Source organism: Canis lupus, chromosome 4 (genome assembly GCF_011100685.1).
Source record: "Canis lupus familiaris isolate Mischka breed German Shepherd chromosome 4, alternate assembly UU_Cfam_GSD_1.0, whole genome shotgun sequence".
Lineage (NCBI taxonomy): Eukaryota > Metazoa > Chordata > Mammalia > Carnivora > Canidae > Canis > Canis lupus.
Genome location: NC_049225.1, coordinates 68,416,356 through 68,429,849, shown reverse-complemented (window position 1 = coordinate 68,429,849; position 13,494 = coordinate 68,416,356). Strand labels below are relative to the sequence as shown.

The 13,494-nt window shown below is 34.7% G+C and overlaps 1 long non-coding RNA gene across 1 annotated transcript in view; it reads right to left on the bottom strand.

Moving 5' to 3' along the window:
• Window positions 1-11,404, bottom strand: part of LOC106558691 — a 103,945-nt gene extending 92,541 nt beyond the window's left edge. Inside the window, exon 1 of the long non-coding RNA XR_005358528.1 lies at window positions 11,220-11,404. This is a non-coding gene — a long non-coding RNA (uncharacterized LOC106558691). The remainder of the gene's footprint in view (window positions 1-11,219) is intronic.
• Window positions 11,405-13,494: the final 2,090 nt, after the last annotated feature.

Sequence of the window (13,494 nt, the reverse complement as noted above, 5' to 3'; positions counted from 1 at the left end):
ATATTCCTTATGTGGTACCTTTTCTTCCCATGACTTATTCATTCCATAATTGGAAATTTATATCTCCCACTCCCCTTTACTTGTTTTGCTCAACCCCTGCACACCTCCCCTCTAGCAACCATCAGTTTGTTCCCTGTTTTTATAGGTTTGATTATGCTTTTCGGTTTTTCTTCTTTTTTCTTTTTTTTTAGATTCCACTTATGAGTGGAATTATATGGTATTTGTCTTCCTCAGTCTGACTTACTGACTTAGCGTAGTATCCTCTAGGTCTCAAAAGGCACAATAGCATCCATTTATGTCTGAATAATATTCCATTGTGTTTAGAGGAGTGTATGTGTACCACATCTTCTTTATCTATTCATCTATTGATGGACGTTTAGGTTGCCTCCATATGTTGACTATTGTAAATAATGTTGCAATAAATATAGGGGTGCGTGTATCTTTTTGAATTACTGTTTTGTTTCCCTTGGTAAGTGCCCAATAGGGGAATTATTGTATCATATGGTATTTCAATTTTTAATTTTTGAGGAACCTCCATCCTGATCCTGTTTTCCTAGTGGCTGTACCAATCTACACTCCCCCCCCCCCCCAACAGTGTATGAAGATTCCTTTTGCTCCACATCCACACCAATGCTTGTTATTTCTTGTCTTTTCGATTTTAGCTATTCTAACAGGTTTGTTATATCTCATCATGGTTCAGATTTGCATTTCCCTAATAATTAGTAATGTTGAGCATCTTTTCATACATCTATTGGCCATGTATATATATATTTGGAAAAATGTAAATTTAGGTCCTCTGCCCATTTTTAATTTTTTTGTTGTTGAATTATAGGAGTTTTCTTTTTTAAGATTTTGGATACTAACCCCTTATCAAATATATTATTTGCAAATATCTTTGCCCAATAAGTAGATTATCTCTTTGTTCTCTTGATGGTTTTCTTTGCTGTGCAAAAGCTTTTTATTTTGGTGTAGTCCCAATATTTTGCTTTTGATTCCCCTGCCTTGAAGACATATCTAGAAAAATGTTGCTATAGCTAGTGTCAGAGACATTACTACCTGTGTTCTCTTCTAGGATTTTTATGGTTTCAAGTTTCACATTTAGGTCTTTAATCCATTCTGAGTTTATTTTTCTGTACGGTATTTAAAAAATGGTACGGTTTTAGTCTTTTCCATGTAGCTGTCCAGTTTTCCCAGCACCATTTATTGAAAAGCCTTTTCTCTAATGTATATTCTAGCCTCCTTTGTCATAGATTTATTGACCACATAAGCATGAGTTTATTTCTAGGCTGTCTATTCTGTTCTATTGATCTATGTGTCTATTTTGTGCCAGTACCATTCTCTTTTGATTACTACAGTTTTGTAGTTCATCTTAAAATCTGGAATTGTGATATGTTGAGCTTCATTCTTCTTTCTCAGGATTGCTTTGGCTATTTGGGATCTTTTGTGATTCCATACAAATTTTAGTATTATTTGTTCTGGTTTTCTGAAAAATGCTGTTGGTATTTTGATATGGATCAAATATGTAAATTGCCTTGGGTAATGTGGACATTTTAACAATATTCTCCCTATCCATGAGCATGGAATATCTTACCATTTATGTCATCTTCAATTTCTTTCATCAGTGTTTTATATTTTTCAGAGTGCAGGTCTTTTCACATCTTTGATTAAGTTTATTCCTAGGTATTTTATTATTTTGGTGCAATTGTAAATGGTGTTGTTTTCTCAATTTCTCTTTCAGCCATTTAATCATTAGTATATAGAAACACTACCAATTTGGGGGTATTAACTTTGTATCATGCAACTTTACTGAATTCATTTATTACTTCTATTATTTTTTTAATGGAGTCATTAGGATTTTCTATATATAGCATCAGATCATGTCTGTGACAATTTAACTTATTCTTTACCAATATGGATACTTCTTACTTTTTTTTCTGGTCTGATTGGTGTAGCTAGAACTTCCAGTACTATGCCGAATAAAATTGTCCATAGCGGAATCCTTTTCTTGTTCCCGATCTTAAAGGAAAAGCTCTCAGTTTTTCATTATTGACTATGGTGTTAACTGTGGGTTTTTCACATATAGCCTTCATTATGTTGAGGTATGTTCCCCCTAACCCCACTTTGTTAAAAATTTTTATTATGAATGGGTGTTGTACTTTGTCAAATAATCTTTTGCATCTGTTGAAATGATCATATGATTTTCATATTTTGTTTGTGTGGTATATCACACTGATTTGCAAATACTGAACCATCCTTACATCCCTGGAATAAATTCTATTTGATTGTAATGAATGACCTTTTAAATACATAGTTGAATGTGATTTGCTAATATTTTGTTGAGGATTTTTGCATTTATGTTCATCAGGCATCTTGGCCTGTAATTTTCTCTTTGTTTTTTGTTTATGTGGTGTCTTTGTTTTTCTTTTCTTTTCTTTTCTTTTTTTTTTTTTTTTGTGGTGTCTATCCAGTTTTGCTATCAGAGTAATACTGACCTTATAGAATGTATTTGGAAACTTTCTGTTCTCTTCTATTTTTTGGAATAGTTTGAGAAGAATAGGTATTAACTCTTCTTTAAATGTTTGGTAGAATTCATTTATGAATCCTGTGGTCCTGGACTTTCATTTTTTGATAGTTGTCTGATTACTGATTCAATTTTGTTACTTATAATTGGTTTGTTTAGATTTTGTATTTCTTTCTGGTTCTGTTTTGGAAGATTGTATGTTTCTAGAAATTTATCCATTTCTTCTAGTTTGTCCAATTTGTTGGTATATAATTTTCCATAGTATTCTCTTATAATTCTTTGTATTCCTGTGGTGTCAGTTGTTACTTCTCTCTCATTTCTGATTTTATTTATTTGGATCTTTTTTTTTTTTAAAGATTTAATTTATTTATTCATGAGAGACACACACACACACCACACAGAGGCACAGGCACAGGCAGAGGGAGAAGCAGGCTCCATGCAGGAAGCCCGATGTGGGACTCCATCCTCATCCTCATCTCCAGGACCACACCCTGGGCTGAGGGTGGTGCTAAACCGCTGAGCCCCCCGCGAGGCTGCCCTATTTGGGTCTTTTCTCTTTTTTCCTTGATGAATCTGGCTAAGCATTTAAGTTTGTTTATCTTTTTTAAGAACCAGTTCTTGGTTACACTGATTTCTTTCTTTCTTTCTTTCTTTCTTTCTTTCTTTCTTTCTTTCTTTCTTTCTTTCTTTCTCTTTCTTTCTTTCTTTCTTTCTTTCTTTCTTTCTTTCTTTCTTTCTTCTTTCTTTCTTTCTTTCTTTCTTTCTTTCTTTCTTTCTCTTTCTTTCTTTCTTTCTCTTTCTTTCTTTCTTTCTTTCTTCTTTTTTTTTGTTTCTGTCATTTATTTCTGCTCTGTTCTTTATTATCTCCTTTCTTCTATCCATCTTGGGCTTTGTTCTTCTTTTTCTACTTTCTTTAGGTATAAGGCTAGATTGTTTATTTGAGCTTTTTCTTGTTTCTTGTTATGGTAGGCTTGTATTGCTTTGTATTTTTCTCTTAGAACTGCTTTTGCTGTGTCCCAAGGATTATGGACTGCTATGTTTTCATTTTAATTTGTCTTCATAGATTTTTAAAAGTTTTTATTTGATTGCCTGCATTGGCCCCTTACTTGTTTACTATCATGTCATTTAGTCCCCATGTGTTTGCATTTTTTCCTGTTTTTTTTTTGTTGTGAAAAAACTGTTTTGATCAGAAAAGATACATGATATGATTCAACCTATTAAATTTACTGAGGTTTGTTTTGTGGCCTAGTATGTGATTTATTCTGGAGAATGTTCCATGTGCACTTGAAAAGAATGTGTTTTCTCTTGTTTTGGAATGAAATGTTCCATATATATCTGTTGTGTCCATCTGGTCCAGCGTGTCATTCAAAGACATTGTTTCCTTGTTGATACATGATATAACATGTATCCAAGAATTGGTTATACATACATATATGTATATGTGTATGTGTGTGTATATAGGTATATGTATATATACACACACATATACATACGTATACCTATATACACACACATACACATATACATATATGTATATATAACCAATTCTTGGATACATGTTATATATATGTATGTATATACATATGTATATATATGTCTCCAAGACACAGATTCTTTTTTTTTCCACAAATTCTTTATCACATATGTGTTTTGCAAATATTTCCTCCCAGTTGATGGCTGTTTTTATTTTTATTTTCTTAATATTGTTTTTAAAGAGCCAAAGTTATTAGTTTCAGTGAAGTACACTTCATGACCATTTTTTGTGTGTGTGCTTGATGTTATATCTAAAAATCAAATATACAGTAGAAGGGTATTACATTGTGCTGGTTTTAGGAAAAAACCTCTGAAATCAACAATTTATTCTTAAATTTTGTTAAATAGCCTTATTTCAAGATAAAGTTCTATCAATTTTTTTCCCCATAATTTAACAAATAACCCTGGTCCCCCTTTTGAAAGTGAATTCACTTATTTATTTGATTATTTACTTATTTATTTTTACATTGTTATATTAGTTTTGGGTATACAATATAGTGATTCAACAATTCCAAACATCACCTGGTGCTCATCACAAATGCAGTCCTTAATCCCCATTACCTATTTAATCCATCCCACGACCCACCTCCCCTCCAATGACCATCAGTCTATTGTCTGTAATTAAGAGTCTGAAAAAAAAAGGGAAGGTGCCTGGATAGCTCAGTCAGTTGAGTGTCTGACTCTTGGTTTTGACTCAGGTCATGACCTCAGGGTTGTGGGATCAAGCCCTGCTCAGTGGGGAGTCTGCTTGAGATTCTCTCCCTCTCCTTCTGCCCCTACCCCCTCTAAAAATAAGAAATAAAATAAGAGTGTTTCTTGGTTTGTCTCTCTTCCTTGTTCTCTTTTTTCCCTTTGCTCATTTGTTTTATTTCTTAAATTCCACATACAAGGGAAATCATATGGTATTTGTCTTTCTCTGATTACTTATTTCCCTTAGCATAATGCTCTCCAGCTCCATTCACATTATTGGACATGGCAAGATTTCATTATTTTTTTATGGTTGAAAAATATTCCATTATGTCTCTCTCTCTCTCTCTCTCTCCTCTCTCTCTTTCTCTCTCACACTCACACACACACACACCTTCTTTATTGATTCATTTATTTTTTTGTTTCAAGCTTTTACTTAAATTCTATTTAGTTAGCATACACTGTAATATTGGTTTCAGAAGTAGAATTTAGTGATTCATCACTTATATATAACACCCAGTGCTCATCACAAATACCCTCCTTAATTCCCAACACCCATTTAGCCCAACCTGCATCCACCTCTCTCAAAATGAATTCACTTTACGTGACTTTTTCAAGAACCAATTCTTAGATAATAAGGACTCTGTACACAGAAAGAACCTAGTGAGGGGTCTTTTTTTTTTTTTTTTAAACTTTGTTCTTTTTTTTTTTTTAACTTTTTTTTTTTATTATTTATTTATGATAGTCACACAGAGAGAGAGAGAGAGAGAGAGAGGCAGAGACACAGGCAGAGGGAGAAGCAGGCTCCATGTACCGGGAGCCCGATGTGGGATTCGATCCCGGGTCTCCAGGATCGCGCCCTGGGGCAAAGGCAGGCACTAAACCGCTGCGCCACCCAGGGATCCCCTAGTGAGGGGTCTTTATGAGAACAAATATACATCACCAACAAAAGGAAGACTTTCTCTGCCTTCCTGGCATCAATTCTAGGCCCTTCTGTCTCACAACATTAATCTTAGCCTCACCATTTAGAAATACCTGTCATTATTAGGGAACTCACAAATTCTCCCCAACACACATGCAAAATGCAAACCTACAATTTTGATTTAGTCCATTTTTTGAGATGAAAGGGAAACATTTAATAGCTTATTAAAGCACTAAGAAAGAGTATGGTTTTGAATCTACCAATATTCAAAAACTTCTGGAAAATCATGGATTGGATTGTCCCTCCTGTATTAGGGCCATTTCCCTAAAATGCCTCAAAGCACTCTCAACAGCCTAAGGCTCTGGAATTCTGGTGTTGGAAGCAAACTCTTCACTGCATCTGCTCTTCCTACCACCTTCATATGTTGAATAATTGATAGTCTTCTTGATTTTTTTTTGGAGTAAAAGCCAAAATCAGCACTAGAAAAGAACAGATTGCTGAGACAGAGGCATCCATATATTCCACAAAGACATGACAGCATGGCTATAGGAATGCTATACACAGCCTGAACTGGCCCCCAAATGTGAGTTGGTTGTTTCTGAGGGCAGTGCATGTCAGTAAATCAGCAAGGATGCTATACATATCCCAAATAATGCATAAAACAAAGTTAAATTTATAACTATCAGCACTTTTGGTTTTCATTATTCCACAGACAACAGCAATTTAATCAAACAATAAGGGCTACAGTTTCAAGGCAAGTTGCTTACCTTACTTTTCTCCAACTTTTTATTTGGAAAATGCTCAAGCTTACAGAAATGTTGGAGGACTAGTACAATGAACATTCAAATACACTCTGCCTCCATTCACCAATTTGCTACATTTGCACTCTCTTTCTAACACCTTTCCTCTCTCTTTCTCTTTTCCTTTCATTCTCTCCCAAAGTACTGAATAATAAATTGCACACAGAATAAATTTTCATCCCTAAAATATTAACATGGTCTCATTAAGGTTAAGAGCATTTTTAAAAAGAACCATAATTCCATTATCACATCTAATTTTTTTCTAAAAAATTCAACCCAGGTGCAAAGATTACAGATTAGCTGTTTTTGCCTTTTTAACTTTAATTTAGAATAATCCCCCTCCTTTTTGGTTCTGTTTTTTATGATATTGACTTAAAACAAAAGTGCAGGTCAGTTGTAGAATGTTCAGTATTTTGGAATTGCCTACTTGCTTTCTCATATTTAGATTCAGACTGAACATCTTGACAAGATTAATTTATAGGAGATATTGTGTACTTAATGCATAGCATCAGAGGGCATATGATGCCAGATTGAATTTACTACTATTAATGCTGAATTAATTACTTGGCTAAGGTGATAAGCATTAGCTCTTTTTATTTAAAATCATATCTAATAAGCACTGAGTAATGTATAGAATTGTTGAATCGTTCTATCGTACACCTGAAGCTAACATAATACTATGTATTAAATATACTTGAATTTAAAAATTATATCTAGTAAGTGATCTCTGAGTGATACTTTGCAACTGTGTGAGTATCTTATTCTCACAATCCCACATCCCAATTTTAGCATTCTTTGATGATAAGTATTTAGATAAGCAATTATACTGGAGATGGCAAAAAATGGTTAATCTTATCTATTAACTGGAATATTTCTCAAAAGACTAACCACTCCTCCCCCATTCCTATCTCTCTGGAATATCACAGTGGACTCTTGAATTATTCCTGCACAGGTCCACTTACATATGCATTTTTTTCAATAAATACACTATAGTAGTATAACTATTCTCTTTTCTTATGATTTTCTTAACATTCTTAACATTTCCTAGCCTATTTCATTGTAATAACATGGCATATATATATATATATATCATATATATATCATATATATATATATATCATGCAAAATATGTGTTAATTGACTATTTTGCGTCATTGGTAAGGCTTCTGGTTAACTGCAGGTTGTTAATAATTAAGTTTTGGGGAGTCAAAAGTTATACTTGGACTTTTGGATGTGCAGGGGTTAGCATCCCTAACCCCCATGTTGTTCACAAGTCAACTATACACACACGACAATTTTTCACTTAAAAATACATCCTGGAAATCATTCCGTGTTAGTTTGTGGACAGATTCCTCATTCTTATTTATGGCTCCATAGAAATCCATTGTATAGATATATCACAGCTTTTTCTATTCTTTTCCACAAATGGGCATTTTTATTATTTTTCATTTTGCTATCGCTAACAATTTAATATTGAATACGATCCGCTTTCCTCTTATATGTAGAAACGTATCCTCAGGAAAAAATTCCTAGAAGTGAAATTGCTCAAAACTATGAGCTTCACAAGTTGTTCCTGTTTTTTTCTCCCCACCCCCTTAGATGGGGTGGCTAAAATGGGCTGGAGTTGGGTCATTTCCCATCCTCTAGGTCACTTAGGCTCCGATTAACTAGTTTTCTCCTGAGGGCAGATCTTGTTAGGAACAGTGTGCTCTGGCATATTTCCAAATGGTTCTTTTTCTCTTTCCTCTGCTGAAAGCTTGAGGGGATTTTTCTTTGATATTTACTAGGAGAACCTGGTCAAACTCCTGGAGGTAAATCTCACAAAATTGCGGCTGCCTACTTACGACTGAGTCTTCCTGGATTTTTTAACTCTCAGAGTTGTCCATACTGAGACTTCACAATTCAACAATTACAATTCAGACTGGAATTTCTGTCCTGTTCCTTTGATCTTATCTTCAATACTGAGCTACTTGGTTTTATAGCTTTATGTTAAGTGTTAAAATCAAGTTGTATAAACCTTTCAACTTATTTTTCTTTTTTTTTTTTCAAAATTGTTTTAGCATCTCAAGGCCCTTTGCATTTTCATATACATTTTGGGATCAGCATGTCAATTTCTATTTTAAAAGTCTCTGAAATTTTTATTTGAATTGTTTTGAATCTATAAACCAGTTTGGGGAAAATGTATATATCCTAATGATATTAAGTGTTGCAATCCATGAACCAGGTATATCTATTTAGATCTTTATTAAATCTCTCAGTAATACTTCATAGATTTTAAAATAAAATACAGTTGACAGTAATATTTTATAATTTTAATGTAGAAGTTTTACACATCTTTTGTAAAATTTATTTCTAAATACTTTGTTTTGTGTGTAAGTAGCATTTTATTGCATTTTGCAACTGCTTGCTACTACAGAAATGTAATCATTTTGTATAATGATCTCATACCCTACAAACTTGCTAAATTTATATTGTTGATTTCTACTTCTACATCTGCCAAGTTTTGCTTCATGAAATTTAAAGCTCTGTTGTTTGAAGCATGCATATTTAATATTGTTGATTTTTCCTAATGATTCCATCTTATTATTATTAAATAGTCCTCTGTCCTTCTTAAAACTTTTTGTTTTGATGTCTAGTTTGGTATTAATAAAACAATCCAGCTTCCTTCTTCTTTCTATGTATTTGTGTCTTTAAATGAATGTATGTATGTATTTTAAAGAGAATAAAAAAGATAAATTATTTTTGAAAAATCAGTCACATTGATGTCTTTAAATTTAAGACATATCTCTTTTAGGCAGAAATCGAGTTTGATTTTGCCTTTTTTGTCCAGTCTGACAATTGCTGCCTTTTATTTGGAGTGTTTAGACCATTAATACGTGATGTAATTATTGATAAGATTTGGTTTATATCTATCATCTTGATATTCATTTTTCATGTGTCTCTTTTGTTTCTCTCATTTCTTTTCTATGTTGTTTGTATTTAGGAAATTTTTTTATTTCAGACTTTATTTCCTTTGTTGAATTATTATCTATATTTTTTATTTTGTAGTGAGTTTTATTTTTTCTATTATTTATTTTTCTACTTTTATGATTATTTTTACTATTTTGTAGTGGTTGCTTTAGGATTAATAATACATGTCTGAACTTATCCAAGTCTATTTATAGCCAATACTGAACCATTTCATATTTCACAACTCCCAGTTCAGAAGTGCAATAACATTACAACGATATTATTTCATTTACAGAACCCATCATAGCCTTTCTGGTACCTCAGCTACGCAGCTGTGATGTGAACAAGGTGTTGTAGCTGTCTTTCCATTCCTGCTGGGACAGGACTCCAGCGTTCATCCCTAACACAGATGGGCCATTGGTATCTATTTTATTCTCTACCCTTTGGTAAGCCTCACACAGTTTATCAAGCACAGCCCTTGGTCAAGGACTTTTGCAGAAACCCCCCTCCACCCCAGCCTCCAAGCAAACTTTTGGGGTACTGCTCTGTGCAGTCCCTTCTTCTCTGGTGCCTGCCCTGCAGATTCCAGGTGCCTCGGCTTCCTCAAGTCAGCAGGACCATCTTGCTCTGCTGATTCCATTTCACTGGCTTCAGTACAGAAATTCCCAAGCATGGAGGTAGGATTAATATGAGGCTTCCCTTGTCCATTTCTCATCTTTCAGAGATTGCAGTCTTTCATAGACTGCTGTCCAGCTCCATGTTTGTACACTAGGGGAGGGCTAGTTCAGTGCCTGTTAGATTTATTCAAAACCAAGAAGCTTTAGGCACTTTTTATAATGAATAGAATATGTTTCAGAGTACAGGCTCATGATATCTACAACTTGTAGAATTTACTTTCACTTTGCTTTTACAGAATCTGTGTGAGAGTCTCTGGTAGGATAACTTGAGTTTAAAAAGATATCATATAGGTTCTTGAGGCATTCTGGAAGAATTTAGTTCGTTTTATGTATTCTGATTATTTCAGAATTCTCTCCATAGTTTTCATAGTTTTCTCCTCTTTTGTCTTCCTCATTCTCTTTTTCTTTCCTGTGCTTCTTCAATCTTTCTCTCTTTTTAAAAATATTTAACATATACTTGTATAGGTGACCATATGGGCCAAATACTTTGGGGGGCTTGGTGGATATGAAGTCATTTAATTGTTCAGTGCAGTGGGTGAAGCAAAAAGGAGAGTAGTGTGTGCAAGGCAAGTGAGTGTGCCTTACCACTTGTTTTCCTTCTGGAAAATAAAGTGAATTGTTTGTCTTACCCTCTGTACCTTTCTTAAGCTATTAGAAAAAACTTTTGTTATGTTTGTTTTGGAGAAATATAGAACAATTATGAGCAACTTTTGGGTGAATTAGGCAATTAGCTCCCCTTTTTGCTTTCTTTCACAGTGTAGAGACTTGGAAGAAGTTTTAGCCCTTCCTCATATTATGTGATTAATTTTAATACAGGAAGAAACTCTGCCAAATATTTTGTTTCAGAAAATTTTCAAATGAGGCAGATCTGGTAAGCTATGTTTCAACTCAAGTAATAGTTACTTAGAAAAGAAAAAAAAATTTTAAATATAGGACTAATTTAACTGCTTCTAAGAGCCTGTCTGGATTTATTTATACTTTAGTTTTTCTGGCTCTGGAATAGTTTTTCTGGCTCTTTTGTGGTAGTCAAAATGCCACAAAAGAAGTACAAAAACATAACTTTCAGTGTCCAAACAATCTGGTCTAAAAAGTAAAGCAAATTGAGAGAAAAAAGCAAAACACAACATTACCTCCGTTCTCTCTTATGTTCCACAGTTAAAATATCCAGTGCCTTCATGATTTTCCTTTATTGGGACAATGCTCTCTTCAGAGAATCTGGCACCTTAGTTCCCAAAGGCTAGAGTGATGGAAAATCATTTGACCTACAGCAGCAAGGATACCAAACTGTAAGAGGACATGAGGGAGCCAACATTCCAGTCTTGACTTTGGCCTTTACACTGCAGATCTTCCCAAATGGCAGTCCCAAATGTTTAAATTTTTACCATGAATATAAAGCCTCATTCCTGGCCCATGTATATTGCTATGAGACCTCCATAAATCAATTAATAGGCATATCTCACCCCAGATGAAATGAAAAATCTTTCTTATATGAGACCCTGCTCAGAAGGTGGCCTCCTTCTTTCCTGGACTGGAATTTGTATTTGTCTGCCAAAGCTACTGTGGCTATTTGAGAGCCAGATTAGGCCCTTACAGGGGACCTGGGGTCATTGTTCACATCAAATGTCACCTCAGGGACTACACTCACACTTCTCCCTCTGTCTGGAACACTTTTTCTCACTCCTCATGACTAACTGCTTATCCTCAGGTTTCCATTTCAAGGTTACTTCTTCATTGGTGTCTTCTTCCATCACCCAGTATAAATGGATTCTCTAGACACACATTTATAATTCTTATGTTCTTGTCCTTCGAAGTGTTTATCTCACTATGGTAGTATGTAATATATCTCTGTTTATTGCTTGTTTCTTCCACTGAATCCTGTGTTCCATGAAGCCAGGAATCATTTCTATTTGAGCAACCACAACAAACATGGTCTCTAGTATAAAGCCTATCTTATAGTGGGCATTCAGTAGACATTTGTTTATTAAATAAATGAACCACCATTCCTCTACCTACAGCCATACAGGATCCTATGGCAGCCACACAGAGAGAGCTTCAGCAACCAAATATGGAGGGGGGGTGCAAATTCATCTTACCCAAAATTATGTGGAGGATTCACAAAAGCACCCTGTGGCAGGAGTCATAAATATGCAGGTTGAATCATGAAAAACAAGGTCTCTGCCCTCTATAACCAAATAAGGAAACCAAAACTCATACAGGCCATATTTAACTAGGTACCTTGTAGAAACCCAGGGGAAAGGGCATGGATTTTATTGCTTATTTTCCAAATTGAAGTTTTTAAAAATTTATATACCACTGTTAATAATCTGCCTCCCTGTGGGTAGGATGATAAAAGTAATTAGCACAGGGAAAAATAACACCAAAGAAAGTCAGCTTATTGGAATAAGAGCTTTCAGAGCTAGGATACCAAATAAAGCATTTGACACCATCTCTCAGCCAACTGCAGAAATAAATACTTGTCTAGGTAGGCTTAAGTGAAAATTGAGTATTCAACTAAAAGGAATGTATTAAACAAGAATATCACACCAGCTTTCCAGTGTAACAGAACTTTTGGAACCAATATACATACCTTTAATTCCAATCTGGGGATGGCAAAGAAATTGTATCTGATGGGCTAAGTCTAGTCCATTGACACTGGCTGCTCAGAGTACTAGACTGTGACAAATTCTAAGGCTGAGTCTGGGCTTAGTAAGGAAATGAGCCATGCCTAGGTAGTAATTTCTGATGGGCAGAGAATAGGGATTAAAACTAATCATGCCATGTTGCTATCATTACCAGTTAAACTTTTTAAAAAAAGTTTAAATAATAGGGATTTTGAGTCCTACTGTAGGTAGGAGTGACATGATAACTAACTTGAGTAACACCTAGCAGGCAGAGTCTAGAGGTGACATTAACATCACACCTGAAAAGTTGTCCTTTTTCCCCATCCCATAAGGAACCATCTTCATTCAAGGTCTATGGCCTTCAGAATGCCCCCTTTTTCTTTTTCTTTTTCTTTTTTTTTTAAACCCTGTTACAGGATTAGTGTTTTTTTTTTTTTCTAAGATTTTATTTATTTATTCATGAGAGACACACGCAGAGAGAGGCAGAGACACAGGGAGAGGGAAAAGCAGGCTCAATGCAAGGAGCCCGATGGGGGACTCGATCCTGGTTCTCCAGGATCATACCCTAGGCTGAAGGCAGTGCTAAACTGCTGAGCCATCCCGGCTGCCAGAATGCTTCCTTTTCTAACACTTTCTTGGAGCTGCCTTTTACCTGTGTGATCCTTGCTTCCCACCTACAACAACTACCCCAATCTAGGTCTTCTGCAAACTCAGTATAACTATTCATAGAACATTGGTGTGCTGGACCTTAGATAAATGATCAAGAGGGAATATTGACTTAGAT